Here is a 20,788-nt window from a genome sequence, read left to right on the forward strand (position 1 = left end):
GACTATAGATATTTCATGGGTAGAAGTTAGTAAGAGGCCCAGAAAATACAGTGAGGGCTAGAATCACACTTATTGGTTATAGTTTTTTCTTCCGATACATGAGTATCCATGAAAATGGAGACGGATAACCCTGGTGGAAAGATTAACTTGTTCAAGAATTCTGGGAGGTAAAGGTAGAAGGATTATTTTTTAAGGGGAAAGTATCTTGCTCAGTGTTGCCTCTTAGAAGGTATGCCATAGCCAACATATGGAAACAATAGAAGATTTTTGTAAAAGAAGTAATAAAACTATTAAAATAAGAACAGCAAATTGAAGTTCTGGCCCCAATTAGGCTAACTGTTAGCTTTGTAATAGTAATTTATTCATTGCATGCATTATGCCAGTTGGCATTTGTGACAATTGTGTGGGACTGAGGAATCTTAAGTTCAGAGACTGGTCTTCAGATCACGATTACTCTAATAGTGACTAGGGAACTAGGACAAAAATGTATGTCTTTTGCCTCCTTATATAGTGTCTTCTATTGAAGAAGAGCAAAAGAAGCATAAACAAGGTTTCTTTTAATCTTGGAGACCACTAAATTATTGGAAACAAGGCACTACAACCACTGTGTGACCCAGACAAAGAGGGCACCATGTTTTAGAATGTCCAGCCTTGCCCTCCTCCAGTACTCTCCTATAACCTATTGTGAGGATGTCTCAGCTTGGAACCATGCCCTCCTTCTTGACCATGTTCCAAGCACCTGCAATCCCCTGAGTCCGCTTCCAGGACCCATGCAGGGCTCTTCCCCAGGTTTGTCCTTCCACAGATGGAAAACGTCCTCGTGTGTGTACTTCTGGACCCAAGGGGAGGCCAAGAGGCAGCTAGTTGGAGATGGGGGAATAGCAGGGAATGGAAGGAACATTAATCTACAGGGTGCATTAAAAGCCATTTAGGCTGTGAGCTAGTGAGCAAGAAGAAAAGAGCTAGTCACAGGTCAGCCTCTCCTATTCTGGAAGAGCTCCGATGACGCAGGAGACAGAATATTCTAAATTTGAACACAGCTTCCCAGATGTTTATGAGGATAGAATTATAAAGGTAGAAGGCATGAACAAATTTTGTGTAACATTATTTGTTCCGTTTATGCTTTCAAAATAATTTTTTGAGAGAGAGAGAGTGAGCAGGGAGGGGAAGAGAGAGAGGGAGGGAGAGAATCTTAAACAGGCTCTATACCCAGTGCCAAGCTCAGTGCAGGGCTTGATCTCATGACCTGAGCTGAAGTCAAGAATCAGATGCTTAACCAACTGAGCCAACAAGGTATCCCTCAAAAAAACTTATAACTTTATAACTTTTACCTGTCTTAAGTGTTTAGACATATAAAGTATGTTAGGGCCTTCATGAAGCAAATCTTTCTAGATATAGGTAAAGTCATATATTGATATATATCTACAGAGATAAGTATAGTACCTACTTTTATGGATACTCTATCATTGGACATATAGGAATGGGCAAGACAGACTAGGTCCCTGACCTTTTCTAACGATATGCATTGCTGGTGTCAAAGGCATTAGTAGGTATTACAGAAGAAACAGGAAAATAAAATGAGCATTAAAATGCAAGTACAGAGTAATACGGAAAATGGTAAAGGACAAGAGAAGACAGTGATGTTGGGGAAGTCTTCCTAAATGAAGCCATAATTATAATAATAGAAAGAAGAATAATTCTCAAGCAAAGAGTAAGGTGTTTTAACCTAAAATAGATTGTCTTAGAGTACCATGAATCTTACTATCCAAATAAGGAGAGTTTAACTTATTAATTTTTAAATAAGACTGATATGGATGATTAACTTGGGAAACAAAGTTCATAACATTCATGGTTAATCAAACTAAATGTTTCTTAAAGTTTATTTATTTTTGAGAGACACAGAGCACATGCACAAGAGAAGGGAGGGGCAGAGGGAGAGAGAGAATCCCAAACAGGCCCCACACTGTCAGGGTATAGTCCCATGCAGGACTCAAACCCACAAACTGTGAGATCATGACCTGAGCAGAAATCAAGAGTCAGATGCTTAACCAGCTGAGCCACCCAAGGGCCCCAATAAACTAAATGTTCTTAATTATTAAAGCACCTACTTCCTTTGTACAAATGTATACTTACATTATACATCACACGATACAAAAATATACTAAACTCAAACCAACTTTCAGAATCAGCCAATAAAGCGGGGTGCCTATGTGGCTCAGTTGGTTAAGTGTCCGATTTTGGTTTTAACTCAGGTTTGTGAGTTCAAGCCTCCCATAGGGGTCTGCGCTGTCAGTGTGGAGCCTGCTTGGGTTTCTATCTCTCTCTTTCTCTCTGGCCCTCCACCACTTGTACTCTCTCTCTCTAAAAAAAAATACATATATAAGTAAATGTGAAAAAAAATTTTTTAAAAAGAGAATTAGTCAATCAAGCATAATGCAATCTTCTGTTACACAAGTGAACCCAGTAGGGGTCCAGATGTTACAAAATGAGTGTGACCTGCACATTTATCACATGCAGTTGCGCTGTAACTCAAGCTCTAGTTCACATGTGATTGCCTTCCCAGAACTCTCCTACCATAAGGAGCCCAAGTAGTAAACTCAGTGGAAAAAAAAGAGCATTATCCCAAACTGTACAATAGACAGAAATCTCTAGCACCTAATAAGTACTTGATTTATGAAATGAAGAGGAAGATGATGGAAAGACAGCAGTGTGTTTGTGTTTGGGGTGGAGAGGAGTGTGAAAAGACCAGAGAGCCGTGTAGTACTGTGAATGCATTTTCTAAGTTTTAGTGAATTCTAAATGAAATGAAATTTATTTTTCTTGAGAGGAGAGCCAATAAGAATTCTTCAGGCAGGAACCATTTCTTTCCATGTAGCTTCATATATTTTATGAAAACCTATAAGTCTTCTCGAAATTTGAAACTCTTTTTAAATAATTCAGTAATAACTACCAACTGTCATCCTTTTTTTGAGAGAGAGAAAAAGAGAGAGACAGACACAGAGAGAATCTCAAGCAGGTTCCAAGCTCAGTGTAGAGCCCAACACAGGGCTCGATCCCATGACGCTGGATCATTTCCTGAGCCCAAAATCAAGTCAGATGCTTAACCAACTCAGCCACCCAGGTGCCCCTCTCATCCTTTTTATGATCCAAATCTTTGCTACCACTGGGATGCAATCTTCAGTTAGGCTTCCTTTTCCAAGTTGTACTTTCTTGTCATACACATCAAAGGCACTATTGTCCACTTGTTTACATGTGGTGATTTTCTGATAGTGATGATGAATTTGCCTTGATTCTCTTAAATTCTCTTTTATTCTGTCCCTCTTAGTGACCAGGGTTTACACATAACTGCGATTAGTGGTACATTCAATAGATTAAGGAACAAAACATTGAACATGGGTCTAATGATTGGCTTATAGGAAGACAGAAGGGATAACTGATTCTTAAGTTTCTTGAGTGAAACAAAAGGGGAAGCACAAATCAGATATGCTCTACCTGTCCTTAAACTCTTTCCCACTATCTCAAGGAGGTGGTCTTTCTTTTACCCCAAGAGTTGTCTGCAATGTGTGCCCTTGATTCTTGTACCATCTCCTTGATAATTCCATCAGTTCCCACCTGTGCCCCATCCACGCAGTGTTGTATTCTTCCTTTTTCCTTTCCACTATTTCTTTCCCCTCAGCCTAGAGCAGGGGTTGGCAGGCATTTTCTGTACAGGTTTAGGTGGGGTATTATCAGCTTTGTGGGCCATATGGTCTCAGCTCAACTTCTCAACTCTGCCTGGAGCTAGAATGTAATCACAGTGCATAAAGCAATGGGTGTGACTGTGTTCCAATACTACTTTACTTACAAAAGAAGGTGTCACACTGGATTTGACCTACTGCTATTTTTTCCTGACTATTGGTCTAAGAAGTTTTGGTCTAGACCAAGTTTTCCCCAGTCCTTAAAAAGAAAATCGCTTGCCTAGATTCTTCTTTTACTTGTAAACCGCTATCCATCTCTATTAAGATGCTTATCTGTGAGGAAAGTTCTTCAATGCTTGCCATGTCATTTTCTCATGAGCCATTTTCTCCATATCCCACCCATCATGGCTTCTGACTCTGACGTTTTACTAACACTGCTCTCTCACAGATTGTCCCTGGCCTCCTAACTGCCTATTTTCTCTCTAATCTGACATGATTTCTCTGATGCCTAGGCTGCAATTAAACACTCTGTCCTTGAAAATCCTTTCTCACTTGTCTTTTGAAATAGCATATTCTCTCCCTCTCTGTTTCCCTTTCTATTCTAGAAACATCCTCCCAGTCCCCATTGTCTACTCCTTAAATGTTGGTTTAACTCAAGACTTCCGTTCTCATCTTCTATACACCTCTCTGCTGTGACTTCCATTACTGTAATTTCAACAAATTCCTATATGCTCATGATTCCTAAACATCCTTCAAGACTTTTGGCTTCTTTCCCATCAAGAGATAGGAACTTCCAGTGTCCAACTCATTGGCTGTACAAGCTAATAAGTTCTCTAAGGAAAGACAAAGGGTAGCAATTCTGTGTCACATGGTCCAGGTGGCAATTCTGACTTTGGGGTGGCTTTGGGAAAAGTCCCTTAGATTCATCAAACCTTGTTTGTTTCATCATACATAAAAAAGAGTAACAACCCCTCACTAGGCTTTTGGAGGATTCAATGTAATACATCCAAAATCTCTTTATTAACTGTTTTACAGATACCTCACAAATATTTCTATTTTAGTGATGATATCCTTTTGATGTCTCGATTTTCTTTCCTTCATTCCTCCAAACCTAATTGGTCAGCCCATCCTTTTGATTCTCTAAAATCTTCCTCAAAATTTTCTCTTCCTTTTGCTCAAGTTCTGTTCCTGCTTCCAGCCTTTCTCCTCTCTTCTGTTCTATATATTGTTATTATTGATATATTTCTAATGAAATTGTGAAGGCAGCACTTTTTGATGGCAGTAGGATTAAGGTCCTACTATTTAAGTCCATTTGCAGTATCTGATTTAGCCTTTAACTCTAGCTCCATTGCACCCTATACATAGATATATAATCCCCTATTTTCTAATCATACCAAACTACCTTTTTTCTCAAATGTGCCAAGTACATTTAGTATCATCTGTGATTTTGACTGAACCTTGTCTTAAGCAAGAAAACATATCTGTCTCTGTTGTAACTGGTGAAATTCGGTTCAGCTTTCAAGATACACTTTGACTATTAACTTTTCTTTATAGCTACTTCTCCCTACCAGATTTGGAACTAAGTATTTTCTTTGGTAAATCATCATTAAAGATAAACTGGAAGTTCCATTGGGACAGGGGCTTCTTCTTTTCTAATGCTTCAAGTTTTTGTTTAAATTCTGGCTAATTAACCTAGACTATAATACTGTTTTCAGGAATAGAATTCAGTGATTCATCACATATATAACACCTAGTGCTCATCACAAGTGCCCTCCTTAATACCCATCACCCATTTAGCCCATTCCCTGCCCACTTCCCCTCCAGCAACCCTGTTTGTTCTCTATAGTTAAGAGTCTCTTATAGTTTTCCTTCCTCTCCTTTTTTTTTCCTTTTCCCTATGTTCATCTCTTTTGTTTCTTAAATTCTACATATGAGTGAAATTATATGGTATTTGTCTTTCTGTAACTGACTTTTTCACTTAGCATAATACACTCTAGTTCCATCCATGTCATTGCAAATGCAAGATTTCTTTTTTTTAATAGCTGAGTAATATTCCACTGTATGTGTTTACCATATCTTCTTTATCCATTCATCAGTTGATGGACAGTTGGGCTCTCTCCATAATTTGACTCTTGTGCTGCTATAAACAAAAGGAACATGTGCCCCTTCAAATCGGTGTTTCTATATCCTTTGGGCAAATACCTAGGAGTGTCATTACTGGGTCATAGGAGACCTCATTTTTTTAACAGTGAGGGCAGAAGCTCTTAAGTAATAGTAGGCACTCAGATGTTATTACAGCATGAATGTCATTATAATTTAAACAGGTTAGCCAACTGGTCTTATTTGGGGGTTTTTGTTTATTTTTTGTTTTAGTGACAATAAAAATTATCAAGATTCAGAGATTCAAGGAGGATTTAAGATGTTAGTTTTGAGACTTAAAATTTATTTTCTCTGTATCCTCCTATTTCCTCATAATTGACAAACTACTTAAAAACAAGAAGAAAAGCAATGGAAGGAGAGAAAATAAGTCACTGGCCCACATGTCAGAGCCCAAAGGAGGTGAGGGTAGGAGGTGACAGGGCTAGAGTAAACCTATAAGAATTGAAGACCTAACTAAAAGAAAATGAACCTTTTTAGGTTTCCTTTTTTTTGTCATTGTTTGCTTGCTTGCTTGTCTATCACCAGGAAGGAGACTTACGTAATGCTTTTTGGTTTTTTTTGCTCAAGAATATGACAAATGATAAAATTATATATGGTGCTAAGAATAAGACAGATACAAGGTATTGTGGGTCCCTAAAAGTTTTAAGGATTGAGGGGCCCTATTTTTTTCAAAATTATTTGCAAACTTAAATATATGGCTTCTCTCCATCTTCAGACCTATGTCTGAATGGTTTGACCAAAAGCTGATGTTTAAAATCCACTTTCTCCAAAAAGTCTTGCCTGATACAAGTCTCCCCATTACCCCCAGCATCTTGTGTTTACATGTATTAATGTGTTGTTTATTCTCTGTACTAGAACCTTATCTATGCGTGTATCCATGCTCCCTTGCTCATGTTTCTCTATTAGAAATTAAGACCATGGCAAATTCTGCCAACTTTCTATGTAGCTCAGGGTTAAATATAGGTAAAATATCTGTTAACTAAATACTCATCTCCTTCTTAAAATTCATAATTAATACCATAGCCTCATCATGATGGAAAGTTATTTTAAAAGCTCACTAAAAGAATGATTTGTGTTTATCATTGCTGTTTTTGTCATTATTACTATTATTTGACATCTTAGAGCCTCGTAGCTTTTATAATAGATTCTAATGTACAAAATATTTATTCTCTTTTATAAAACATTCATACATTCTTTGATTCATAAATGAAGTTATTCAAGGTTATGATAAGGTACTCCAAAGGCACTGAAAGGGACCCTCTTTTAGGTTTTGTTGCTTGTTTTTAGCTATGAGTCATTTAAAGAGGCAGGATATAGGTTTACCATAGTTTTATGCACTGGCTTTTTCCTTTGTGGTTCTGAATACGAATTCAGTTGAGACTTAAAGAAACAGGAAGATATTTTGATTTGAAAGCGATATGAATTCACAAGGGAATGAGTTTGGTTTCTTCTCTACTTTGTAATGCAAAGAAGTGCATTCCACAAAATCAGATGAAACAAGCCATTAATTTGACAGTCTCAGTCCTCATAGCCCTATTGATTCAAAAAGCTGAAAACAGTTATGGAGGCTTATTGGCTCCAATTAGGCGTCATGAAGCTTGAGGTTAGAAGAAATGAGTGTACTGGGAGAAGAATCATTCAGCAACAGAATCCTTCTTAACATTGTATCATGAATGGGTATAAAATCTTAGTCTCCTTTTATTTTTGTACTTTTTCATTTATTGATTATCTTTATGGACCTGTTTCAGAATGTCTAGAGTCTCATTTCAAAGCTAATTGTGTCATCTTTTGGGTTACCTCTAGTGAACAAAAGATATTTGTCTTACCTTATGAGACATTTTATGACTGTAAGCTCAAGAGCTTCCTATAAGTCGTATTTAGATGTTCTCAAGGAATATTTTCAATGGCTTCTATATAATTATTATGCACATGGAAATGACTCAGGATATACTCTATTGATGGATTCATCAATATAGACTCTATAGATATATACTTATTTCAGCACATGCATCATCTTGCATGGAAATACCTCCTCTTGTTAGACGTGTGTAACATTTTTTTGCTCTTATCAATAAGAAGCCTAGCTAACTCTCACGACCACCTTAGTGCATATAAATAATATATACTCACAATATTGTTCTTTAATGTTAAGATCTTAGTAAATAGTGCCAGGGAAAGGAAGAGTCAGGGAGGAACACGGCATTCATGTTTTTAAGAACATATCTAATGAAGCAATAGAGTGTTATTTATGGCTGCTATTATGAAAGATCAGTGTTTCTTCAAATATTCCTTTCAGACTGTCCATTTTTGTCTGTGTTTTACCTTAGTGATAGAAAAACGATCGTTTCCTCTAAATGATCACAATTGATATATATCTCTCATAACTTTTCCTATATAAGCAAATGACAGGGAGATGCTGATGAGGAAAGACTTGCTTGCTAGAATCAATTATCAGTTATAAAATCCTTGCTTACCATTTGTTAACAAATCTTCAGTTGAAAACCTATTGACCAGCTTGGCACTAGCCTAAATTTGGCTTTACAATGGCTATAAACCCAACTGTAATAGAAGATGACTGTATTTCCAAGTATATTTGAAATAGGGAAAAAATAAGATTATTGTAATAAATCTAACATCACAGCATCCAATTCATGGAGCCTAATTATGACACTACTAACTGTGAAAATCTATTCAGCGCTAGGAACACTTTTCACATTACATTCACGCTAAAGATTGGCTGTTAAGAGCTCATTACTGGTATTTTTCTAAAGAGTGGTTTATTAAACACAGTTACCTAATAAGCATCTTTGGTCGTGCAAATTGCTGAAAACAGTAATGAGTCTGATTAGACTTCATTTCAATTACGACAGCTTGTCTAGAAAAAAATATATATACATATATGTATATTTCCTTGATGCCTCAGAATCTGGCTACAAGACACTAGAGAGTTTAAAAAATAAAAAGCTACCTCTATATATCCTTCACTAATGAAGAGAGAATTGTCCAAGTCATCATCCAATTTACACACTGGAAAGCTGGATGGACAAAGTGGAGTCACAATCCTGTTTGCTTAAAAACAGCATAGGCTGTCTTGACTAATATGTCTAAATAAGGTCACCTTTAGTTTCCCTCTGTTGTTTTTTTTTTTTTTCTTCCTGAGGAATATAAAGCTATAAATGAGGTGGAGACTTAAAAATGATTCATTCTTATTTGGTTTGTGGAGGTTATTCTTCAGATTAATAGGCTCACCTTTCAATTACATTTTATCCATGGATCTTCTGCTTAAAATCATAACAATACAGGAAGCTGCTGGACTGTGCATGCTAATTATCAGGCCGATTTTTTAAGTGCATATACGGGCAGGAAAAAACAGGAATGAAACCAAGCTTTATGAATGTGCACTAATATTTCAGAAAGTGTAAAGAAATGTTCATTAGACACTAAACTTGATTTTGAGATTTAAAAAAAGTATGTTATTTAGCTGCATTGAAGAGCTAACCTCCTATTAAATCATGCCTGAATATTACTGCTCAAATTGAAAGAAAAAAATTGTTAATGTAAAAAGCCTTTAAGTGATTAAGCTGTCATTGCTGTCACTTGGGTACTCTAGTAACATTTTAATGCTTCTGGGAGCTATGGCCAGGGATGCAATGCACCGTTTTATGCTATATTCTCTGAATAGATTCTTTTTTAAAGTAAAATATCATTTGACACTGAAGAGGATAAAATAATTTCTTGAGTAAAACAGGAAAACAATGGCTGGATGAAGAAGCGTTTAAAAAAAGGAGGGCATAATAAAACATCCTCACCTGAAAAACTTCCCAAGTTAGCTAAGTGATCAGGTAATGGCCGCGAGACGCAAGGCAAATATAAATGAATGCTCTTGTGGGCATCCTGATGCTTTCAAAAAGATTTACTTAAAAGGAGACCAGTTCCAAGTATGTCATTTTAATGAGAAAGGAATGTTCCTAGACTTACTTAAGATTCATCATTAGCTTTATGAATTCTCTATTCTGTTTCAAAAAAATTATTCTATAGAAAACACAAAAACATTTCTAAATTACCAACTGGCGGTGCTGACCCAAGTATTACATATTTTAATTATTTGCTTTTCAAGGTTTTGTTTTTAACATTTCATGGAAAACAATTCTAAAAAGTGCTTCAACTATACTTCAGTTAAAAAGTGATTCTGTTTTTTGTATTCCACTGAGAAGATGTATTAATATGTAATAAAATTGTTATTAGATTTCCTTTCTGAAGAAGACTTATTTGGTTTGTGGAGGTTATTCTTCAGATTAACAGGCTCACCTTTCAATTACATTTAAACCCAGAACTCCTTGAAAGTGAGTGCTCAATTAAGGAAAAGAGTGTTCATAGTATAGTTTAGCATAAATAAAAGTTTAATTTTGTTAGTATGGAACTCTTTGAGGTATATGACTTGGCTTAGGCCATAAATAATAAACATCTAGCTACGGAAAACCTTAAATATGCATACTTGTGATTAAAACTATGATGTCCACATTCGTTAAATCGTTTAGCATGAACTTTGGATTGTAAGATTATTAACAGTAAAGCAAGTAATTTTTAGGATAAAAGCAATTTAAAAAATCTCTTCTTTCTCTGTCATTTTCCTCCTGTTTTCTCTATATCTTTTCTGTAACTACAGTCATAAAACTGAAAGACATACATACAGGCACCTAGATTTGATTTTTCTGTATAGCTTACATGTATCACCTGCAGGTTCCGGTTTTCCTGTTGTCGAGGGACTTTGTGTAAATAGGACACGCACGGTTTGAAGAGGGTGCAGAAAGGTTTGACTTATTTACTCATTCAACATGAGCAACTAAAACTAGCAAATGTATGTATGTATTTACTTATTTTTAAGTTTTATTTTGAGAGAGAGAGCCAGTGGGGGGTGGGCAGTCAGAGACAGAGACAGAATCCCCGGCAGGTTCTGCACTGTCAGCATGGAGCCCAATGCCTGCTCCATTACATGAGCTGCGAGATCATGACCTAAGCTGAAGTCCAATGCTTACCCGATTAAGCTAGCCAGGCCCTCCCAAACTAGCAAATTTAAAAATACGTTTCTTTCATTGTGATGAGCACTGGATGTTCTTTGTAAGTGATAAATCTCTAAGTTCTACTCCTGATACTAATATGACACTATGTGTTAACTAATTAGAATTTCATTTAAAAAATTTTTTTTAATTTTTTTTATTTTTGAAGGAGAGAAAGACAGAGTGTGAGGGGGGAAGGGCAGAAAGGGGGACACAGAATCTGAAGCAGGCTCCAGGCTCTGAGCACAGAGCCCAATGCGCGGCTCGAACCCACGAACCGAGAGATCATGATCCGAGCCAAAGTCAGATGCTTAACCTACCGACCACCCAGGTGCCCCTAATAAGAATTTAAATAAAAACTTGAAATATTAAAAAAATGTTTATTGCAAATTATCTGCTAATTTAAAAATGTGACTGTTACCTCCTTTTTCCCTAAAATAGTAACAAATACTGTAGCTTACCCATACCTTAAGGATGCCAATAAAATAGTTTATGATAGGTAAGAAGTATGCAATTGTAGTATAGATTAGATCATATAGAAGCAACATCCTTACAGCTTTTAACTCTATGGACAGTATTGAGAGCAAATTTATTCTTAACTGCTGTAGTAGAGACAAAAGTAAGCCCTATTTATTCACAACAGAAGAGAGTTAGATTGGAATTGATTGTAGAATTATAAGCAAAGGAAAGGATATGTATTTCATGTGATTAATGTTACTGGGCCAATTATTTTTTTTTAAGTTTATTTATTTATTCTGAGAGAGACAGAGAGAGAAAGAGAGAGGATACCAAGCAAGCTCCGCACCTACAGTGCATAGGCTCAAAGTCAGGAGCCCAGAGATCATGACCTGAGCTGAAAACAAGAGTCAGACATTTAACCAACCGAGACACCCAGGCACCCCCTAGACCAATCACTTTTTAATATTCAGCAAAGACCTAAAGTTTTTTTGTTTTGTTTTGTTTTATTTGACACAATGGCATCAACTATCTTAACAGTGGATGAAAATAAATATTGTGTAGTTAAATAGTGTCAGAGGGAACACAATCAAGATAGAATCTGAAGAAACAATTTCCTTAACTTATGGTCCCTCCTATTGTTAGCATTTCCCGAAGGTTAGGTTGTTGGGCACCCCCACCAGGACAGGAAATGGCACTTTCTTTGAGGGCGCTGCTATCCTCTCTTCTGCTTCTGTCTCATTATGTAGCATTCTTTGTTTTTACAAATGGAAGAGCCAACAGCGCTAATGACTGGAATGTCATTCACACTGCACTTTTAACAACGTTCTGTTTATCTGGAAATTAGAGCATCCTAATTATAGGTGCTCAGGTTTATTTCACCAGACCATAGAATGGGCCCCAGCAGGGAGAATGGAGACTTGGGAGAACAGTGTTGTGAGTAAGAGCTCTTCGTGGACCATGTTGATTGTATTCGAAAGTAGTTTATCTTCATACGTTGTCTTATGTGGAAGAAACAACCCTAAACCTACCTAAACTCATTTCATATGTAGCTTTTTCCACTGCCTTCAGATCAAAGTTATTTTCTTCAGGCTGGACTAAATTATACACAGGTCCCTGGAGTGAAGGACACTGAATTAATGCACTGTGTCACCCAGCCCTGACTATAGAATATTTTTATCAAAGTCCAAGACACTATTTTGCTATTGCATTAAAAATTCATGCTCGAATTGCCAAAAAGAGAAAAATGCATAAATAACCTAAACAAATTTTGTCTGGGCTTTCCACACTATAGTTTCACCTTAAGCAGAGTTTTTAAGGAGAACAGTTGAAGAGTTGTATGCGTATATGTAAGTAATATTCTCCTCCTTTGTCTAATTATGAGAGAACCCTCAGTCTTCAATAAGCAGCCTCCGTGGTCTCTTCTGTTTTATGTAAACTGTCTTTTTAGAGTAAGGTTCCAGAGGAGCACAGAAAAAGAGGATGAATACAAATTGCATCTTACACAATGTTGTGGGGCTTGAGAGATTCTGAAATTTGTTTATGACCCGTGTCAGCATGGTGTGTTGAGAAAAAGTGAATATAGTTCAGTTTAAATATAACTAAATTGAGCTCTGCATTTATATACTTGAAATAGAATACACATGTGCAAATAACTATTTAGAAATAGCTATACGTGCGCATAATGATTAACATAACATTTTAGGATCGTGACTGAGGAAATTAACCAGCCATGTCATAATTCAAGGTTGGTCCTGTGCTCTGTTTGTGTTAACTAAAGTGCAAATTTATTTTATATGGCACAACGGTAACTTGAAAGTCAATTGAAATAACCTCAGACTTTTAGGACAATGGTAATGTTGCCTCAGCAGAGACCTTTTTAAAAATAAAGATTCAAAACACATAGAAAATGCACCATACTTTTGGCATGTGTATCTCTCTTTCTGGATCAAGCATACAGGCTGGCTACTATGAGCCTAGCACAGCGCTTTCAGGTTGTGTTAACCCCGTTTATCCCCGCACGCTACCCAGCTCACCTGTTATTTACACACATAAGAGGGTTGATACCGCAGAACAAGGGGAGTGCCCTGTTGTGACACAGGACATACATATTCATTAGCCCCGGCAGTCCCTATGGACATATGTGGTGTGTCCTGATGATCTTTGTATGACAAAGAGAACTGGGGGGAAGGGTAGATGGCTGTAATGGATTGAAAACATATATGGAGAAAGGGAAGAGACAGCATGAGCGATGAAAGGCCGGAAAGGAACATCTTTAAAGGTTAACCGCAAAGCGCTATTTGAGCTGATTACAAATTGTCTGAAAACATTCACAGAGGTAGAATATATAAAATATTTGACTTAACATGGGAAACTCAGTCCTCTTGCCTAGTAACCCTCAAACTCTTAAGGTGGCAATAGTTGATGACACCCGACACTAAATGCTACGGATTCAGAGTATGAATCACGTGTGTGTGTTAAATTGCATGTATACGCAGGCGCCTGGGTGGCTCAGTCAGTGAAGCGTCTAACTCTGGCTCAGGTGGTATCTTGCAGATCATGAGTTCAAGCCCCACATTGGGCTCTCTGCTGTCAGTGCAGAGCCCAGTTCAGAACTTCTGTCTCTGTCTCTCTCTCAAAAAAAAAAAAAAAATCAAAATAAAATAATAAAAAAGAAAGAAAGAAAGAAAAAGAAAAGAAGAACTTAAATTGTATGTATATGAATAGCCTTGTGTTTGGGGGATTACCTTTCATAGAATATACACAGACTAGTCTTTTGGACAATATTTCTTTACTTAGATTTGTATTCAGAAATTTTTACAAGAAACTTTTGTAAAACCCAGCCCTTGGGGCAGAGCACGGGGGGCACCCAAATGAATGAACAAACAAAATATCTAAATTATCATTTTAAAATATATGGATTTGATGTGAGCATAATTATATGCTTACTTGAATAGTGGGACTTAAGTTTTGGAAATTTTAGGACCCCACAGGAAAAAAATTTTATTTTAATTATGTTTATGATTTCCTAGGTGGCTTCAAGTGATAGGCTATCCATGCTGACCATATGTTAAATATAAAGTCAGTGGACTAAATGCGTATTTCTTTCACCATCAAGTGTTAAGTTGCTTTGCATAAGTGCTCATGCATTCATCCTCATAAGTATAAGGCATACTGTTATAAACATCATATTTGTTAAAAAGGATGACCTATCAGACCAACATATAACATTTCATCCTCAGTATGAAATATAGGCAAAACAGTCATTTTTACATTCAGTCAGTATTTTGTTGCTGTGAATAAAATGTAATATATTTTAGGGGCATGGATTCAGATCATAAGCTACACACAAATTTAACTGAAGGACAGAGTACATATCATGCTAGTCTGGGTCATGCTGCCTGCAACCTCCAATACAGGTTCCTACCACGCCCCAAATGATGATGTGTAGAACAAGATCAGATGCTGACCCAGATACCAGCCACGCAACAACTTTCTATAAGAAATAAGAAGCATAGGGATGCCTGGGTGGCTCAGTTGGTTAAGCATCTGGCTTTGGTTCAGGTCATGATCTCACAGCTTATGGGTTCGAGCCCCACATCGGGCTCTGTGCTGACAATTCAGAGCCTGGAGCCTGCCTCAGATTCTGTGTCTCCCTGTCTCTCTGCCCCTCCCCGGCTTACACACTGTCTCTCCCTCTCTCTCAAGAATGAATAAACATTAAAAAAAAGAAAGGAAAGAAAGAAAGACAGACATAAAGAAAGAAAGAAGAAAGAAAAAAAAAAGAAAGAAAGAAAGAAAGGAAGGAAGAAAGGAAGAAAGAAGAAGCATAACTTTGAAGTAACTTAAACAGTCTCTCAAAAATTGTACTAAAGCTCATGACTTGTAACAGGGGCAGCTTTACAATTAAATGAAGCTTTAGTTTCTGCTATCAGAACCCATGGCATAGTCAAAGGAACATATTAGGAATGGTGGGGATTGACATAGGGAAAGCAGCTGGGACAGTATGGGACACATCAGAGCAAAGGGGGAAACACTGAAATAACAGCAGTGTGGAAACCAGCTTTTTAAGAGATCACTATTCATTATTCTACACTGCTGTACTAATGATACTGAATTAACAAGAAAAATACCAATTACTTTCTCTGCATTTTGATTAAGAGGGCAGGAATGCATATAGTAAATAGTATTTAAGAATTTTCTAAAGATACTACTTGTTTTGGGGCTTGGATGACTCAGTTAGTCCGGCGACTGACTCTTGATTTCAGCTCAGGTCATGACGGACCTGAGATCAAGCCCTGCAATGGGCTCCGTGTTGACAGTGTGGAGCCTGCTTGGGGTTCTCTCTTTCCCTTTCTGTCTGTCCCCCCTCTCCCACTCTCTCTCTCTCTCAGAAAAAAGTAAACTTTAAAGATACTTGTTTAAATTTGAGAGCACCATACTTACTAGTTTTCAAGATCATATACTTAAGTATAAAAGCTGTGAAGTCATGAATTTGGTTGTTTATGTGACCAATAGGCACCATAAAAAAAAACAACCATGTTTCACTAGGGAGTGGGGACACCAGAACAAGGTGGAGAGGGCAAACCATGTCCCAAGTGGGCAGCTGGTCCTCAGATTCAGCCGGGTAAGAATAAGACCTAGTGATAGAAGATCACTCGGCTTGTCTTGAAAAAATAGGAAATACGAAACAGATTCTGTTTATAAAGTTCACTGACTTTTAAAACCCCGTGCTGGCCAAGCAGAAGACAGCTGCGGTTGTGTGCTGCCCTCAGGTAGTCAGGTGGCATTTTCTCTATGTTAGAGGTGAGGTATTGGAACTGTATTTACGAAGGACCATTTAGCCAGAAATGCTTTTTTTGGTTGTTAGAAAAGAACGCTTTATGCAAGTAAGGTGAAATGGGAGGGGGGAGTAATTTGCTTCAAAATGTATTATAATTTGGAGTCTTGAGGTGTGAAAGTGTGATTTAAGGAGAGAAATCATTTGACAGTATTGCTGTATAATTAGAACATCTTATTTTGAGACTGCAAGTTTTGAGATCCTTTTTAACTGGATTGAAACCGCTAAGTACTTTATTGTTTAGTTGTGGTCTCTACAATGTTGAGTAACATTTAAAATAAATAAAATACCATGAGAACATTTGGAATTGAAAACATTTGAATTTCTGACACTTTTTTTTTTTTGTAAGATCATGCTCTGTGTTTTGCTGAGTGTGAAAGAATTGCTATACTTTTCTTGTAACCAACATTCCCCCTGGAAAATTTCCTTTTCAGGAGCTGTCTTCAGGTTGAAGAAAAAGTGATTTATAAATTCTAAGAGTGGTTTTACTTTTTTTCTCTCTAGTCAGTTCTGTTTTGTGTTTAATGTACTTGTATTATTTTTCAAAATCAAAGAATAATAAGAAATATTTGTATAGCCGCTCACAGCTGGAAAACATTTTCATGAATATTATTACTTCAGGTAATCTTATTAGCAGTCCAGTAAGATATATGATACCGTTACAGTTCACATTTTATAGCTGAGAAAAGTGAGTTTGATGCGCTTAAGGGACTTCTCCAAGATTAGTTCAATTAAGTGACGGCACGAGCAAAGCCAGTGGTCTGACTCACACTCGGGATGTGTCCCACAAAATTCTACAATCTTCTTGATGTTTCCTTCATTCCCTTTCTATCCCAACAATCTAGGTAATGCCTCCAAATAAAACGCTGTGTCGGGTCAAATAGTTTTCAACCCCACAGGGCATCGTAGTGAGTGAAGTACCAAACTATAACAGAGACTGTCTGGATGGGGGTGGGTCATTTTAAAGCTCCCTTAATCTCTAAAATCAAAGAGAATTTAGAATGTGAAATTACAAAGACAGAAAGCTGAAATAGTTTCATTGTCTGATAAACAGACCTCTTTGACTTAAATTCTTAGCACTGAGCCGCAGGCTCTATACAGAGTGGGCCCTCAAGTTGTTGAGTACATAAAATCAACAGTCCCTACCTCATATTTAGGCTATTAGTCCTGATAAAGGACTTCTGATTTGGGTGTTCTGAAGATGGAACCAGATTAAATAAAGACGACATGCAGTTTCTGTGCTCTTCCTCTCACTCCACCCCCCCCCCCCAGTTATTACTTTTAGATATGACGTCACATGTTCAAACTGGGATCATCAGGAAATGGACGGAGGGAGACTTCAGATCACATGGGTTAGTACAGGGAATACCAGGTACTGCTGTGTTGGCCTCTTGGCTTATGAGGGTGGGGACACAAAGGAGCATACTGCTGGTCTGCTCAGACATCTCATTCGGCCATCCCTCCCCCTGAAGAATCATGATCTAAGGTCCCACTTCGGGCCAGTTTTCGATACCAGGATGCTAGCAGGTGCTTTCTCACGAAGCTTTCCGCTGCCTACACCTGTATGTTTCGCCAGTGAATGTGCTCCTCTCCTCCTGAAATTCTGAATGTTCTCTGTGTTACTTCTGCTGTTCCCTCCCCAGGAGATAGTGAAACTGTTTCATTATTAGGCAGAGGGGACTGTAAACTATTATATTCAAGTTGACCCTTGAACAACTCAGGTGTTGAAAATCTGCGTATAACATTTCACTCCCTGAAAACTAATAGCCTACTGTTGACGAGAAGCCTTACCCAATAACATAAACAGTCAGTGAACACATATTTTGTATGTCATATGTATTATATACTGTATCCTTACAATAAAGTAAACTGGAGAAAAGAAAATGCTACTGAGAAAATAGTGGGGCGCCTGGATGGCTCAGTTGGCTAAGCATCTGACATCTGCTCAAGTCATGACCTTGTGGTTCGTGAGTTCAAGCCCTGCATCAGGCTTTGCAGTGATACTGTAGAGCCTGCTTGGTAGTCTCTTTCTTCCCGTCTCTTTTCCTGCCCCGCCCCCCCTTGTGTGCATGCGGACACTCTCTCTCCCTCTCAAAATAAATGAAGTTAAAAAAATGCATCTGCACTATTGTAATGTACTTATCAAAAAAAATCTACATATAAGTGGACCCAATTCAAAGTGGCGTTGTTCAAGGATCAACTGTACTTTGTTATATTTACCCCAGGAGTGATTGTTTTCTAAGAACATGACTAAATACGGTATTATATTTTAAAATATATTTAAGTAAATAATAACAAAATGGTCAGAGGTATAATAGCCCAAAGGGCTGCAACAGGTGTAGTTATGGCCGCACAGCCCCCTGCGTGCATTGTGCTGCAATCCTAGAGCAAGCCAGCCCTCCCCCTCCAGGTGTTTGCCTCGGGTCCCTGCCCTTAGGACTTCCGAGCACACCTGCCGATGAAGGCAGAATCCCTAGCAGCCGGAATGACCCTTTGGGAACCTTGTAGAGAAGGGCTTTGTTAGACCTGATGAACTGCTGAACAGCATATGTATGTTAGGAAGGAGTGGGGGTGGGGTAGTGTGGGCCTTGGATGAGTATTTCCAGGAATGTGTGCTAAAAATAGATTCCAGGGGCTTCATCTTTTATTTCTGATTTCCTCCCATTCTGAAAGTTGTTTTTATATCCTTCATTTTTTTTTTTTTTTGCCTAACAGTTTCCTTATCATGTTGAAGCTATGACAGAACTTTGAAGGGTGTCCCACTTGTGCTGTCTCAACAGAGTTCAAGAACAAAATGAAGCAAGTAAAGCAGTGAGGCAGCACTGTTCAGTGCTAAGCCTAAAATTATAAAGTAGTCAGGAGTGATAACCATGGAAGATGTTATCCGGACTGTCCAGTGTTATGGGAGAGATACAGATTTGCTCACTGATAGATACCTAAATCCCTCTTACAACAATAAAATAACAAAATGCCCGGGCTTTTTACAGTACTATCTATCATTCTTGTATGATACACTAACATATCTTAAAAGCAATTTTCTTTCAATTACATATTTTATAAACACATTGCATTGTGAAATTTGCCAGCTGTGTTAAGAATTTTCTGATCCTTTCGAAAATAAAAAAAATGGATGTTTTGGAACAACTCGTCAATTATATTGAAGAACTATTTTTCTTACTTTCCTCTATTTTCTGAGTTTTTATGGTACCTAGTTAGTAAGCTGTTGCTAAACAGCAGTGGAAGTTCTTCTTCTGAAGTCATGTTTCTAATAATGGTGAAATTGGATTGTTTCTGAGGTTTTTCTCTTCGTGTTCCAAAGAGAAACCCTCTGAAAGCTGTTCTCAAAACCCATCTTATTATCTGGGTGTCACGTTAAGTGGCATGCGTGTTTCCTACTCACAGATAACGGCAATGCGATCAAATGGAGCATGCTTTTTGTTCAAAGAACATTTGGTTCTACATTTTTCTCCTATTTCCCATCAGAACTATCACCACCAATAAACAGGACAATAATAACAGCAACACATACAGGTCTGGCTGTCCTTCCAATTAGTATTAAAATTCAAGAAACTGATGAAAAAGCTCTTTGTGCTCCCAAGGCCAGGACAGTCTCCTGAACGCTGGCTTCTTCGACTCCTACTAGGAACTAGCTCTTGGTTAACTATTCACTTACACTTTCAGGTAATATGAGTGATTTTAAAACACTGGGTAGTACTCATGTTCCAAGGGATGTGAATGCCTCTGATCCCTTAAGGTTATTTAATCGAAGCTCACTCTTGACTCCTGCAGGCCTGCTAAGGTTATTGTCCTGTAGTATGCTTCCATGAATAAACTTTGTTATCTTAGTAATAAGCACATCCACGAATAGCATGAGAATCAAAAGGCAATGGTATATCAGTAATTGTCCCGAATAAATAGTTTTGATAGGATCTTTTTTTTTAAATTTCAGATGAAACAGAAATCTTAAGAAATGTTTTAGTTTTACTAGAGTTAAACTCCGCAGACCCAGTGAAATGACCCAGTGAAAATGACCAACCTATTTTATTTTATTTAAACTTGATATTCCTGTCTTTTACAGTGATTATAACTTACTAAACTCATTTTTTGCACATTTTTAATAAATCATTTACAAGAAAAAAATTTAAGCCAGTAAGGTGGAAAGATGCCCTTTATTGTTTTTTAAATAATTATTCTAAATCTAGAGCAGTTTTTAATGGGCTTTTATCATGTATGTTGACTAATGCCAACAATGGCTGAGCTCAGATAACTGAAAGGAGCCCACGCCTGATAGCATGCATGCGTGTGTGTGCATATGTGTGTGTGAGAGAGAGAGAGAGAGAGATGTTGTGTTTGTGGTAAATTCCATTTCTTGTGACTCCCAAAATATTTCCAGAGGCCTCCTCTCAAGACGTCTGTTCACGTTTCTTCTGTATCAGTCTAATCAAATTTCCACTCATGGCACATGTGCCTTCTTATTTTCTCAACTATGTATTTGATAATCTCTTAAAGAAAAAAACCCTAATAGAAATTCCCTGGAAATAATTTACAGGACTAATGAATTTGTAGGTCTTTTAGACAGTTCTACATTACAGTCACAT

Source organism: Suricata suricatta, chromosome 3 (assembly GCF_006229205.1).
Source record: "Suricata suricatta isolate VVHF042 chromosome 3, meerkat_22Aug2017_6uvM2_HiC, whole genome shotgun sequence".
NCBI lineage: Eukaryota > Metazoa > Chordata > Mammalia > Carnivora > Herpestidae > Suricata > Suricata suricatta.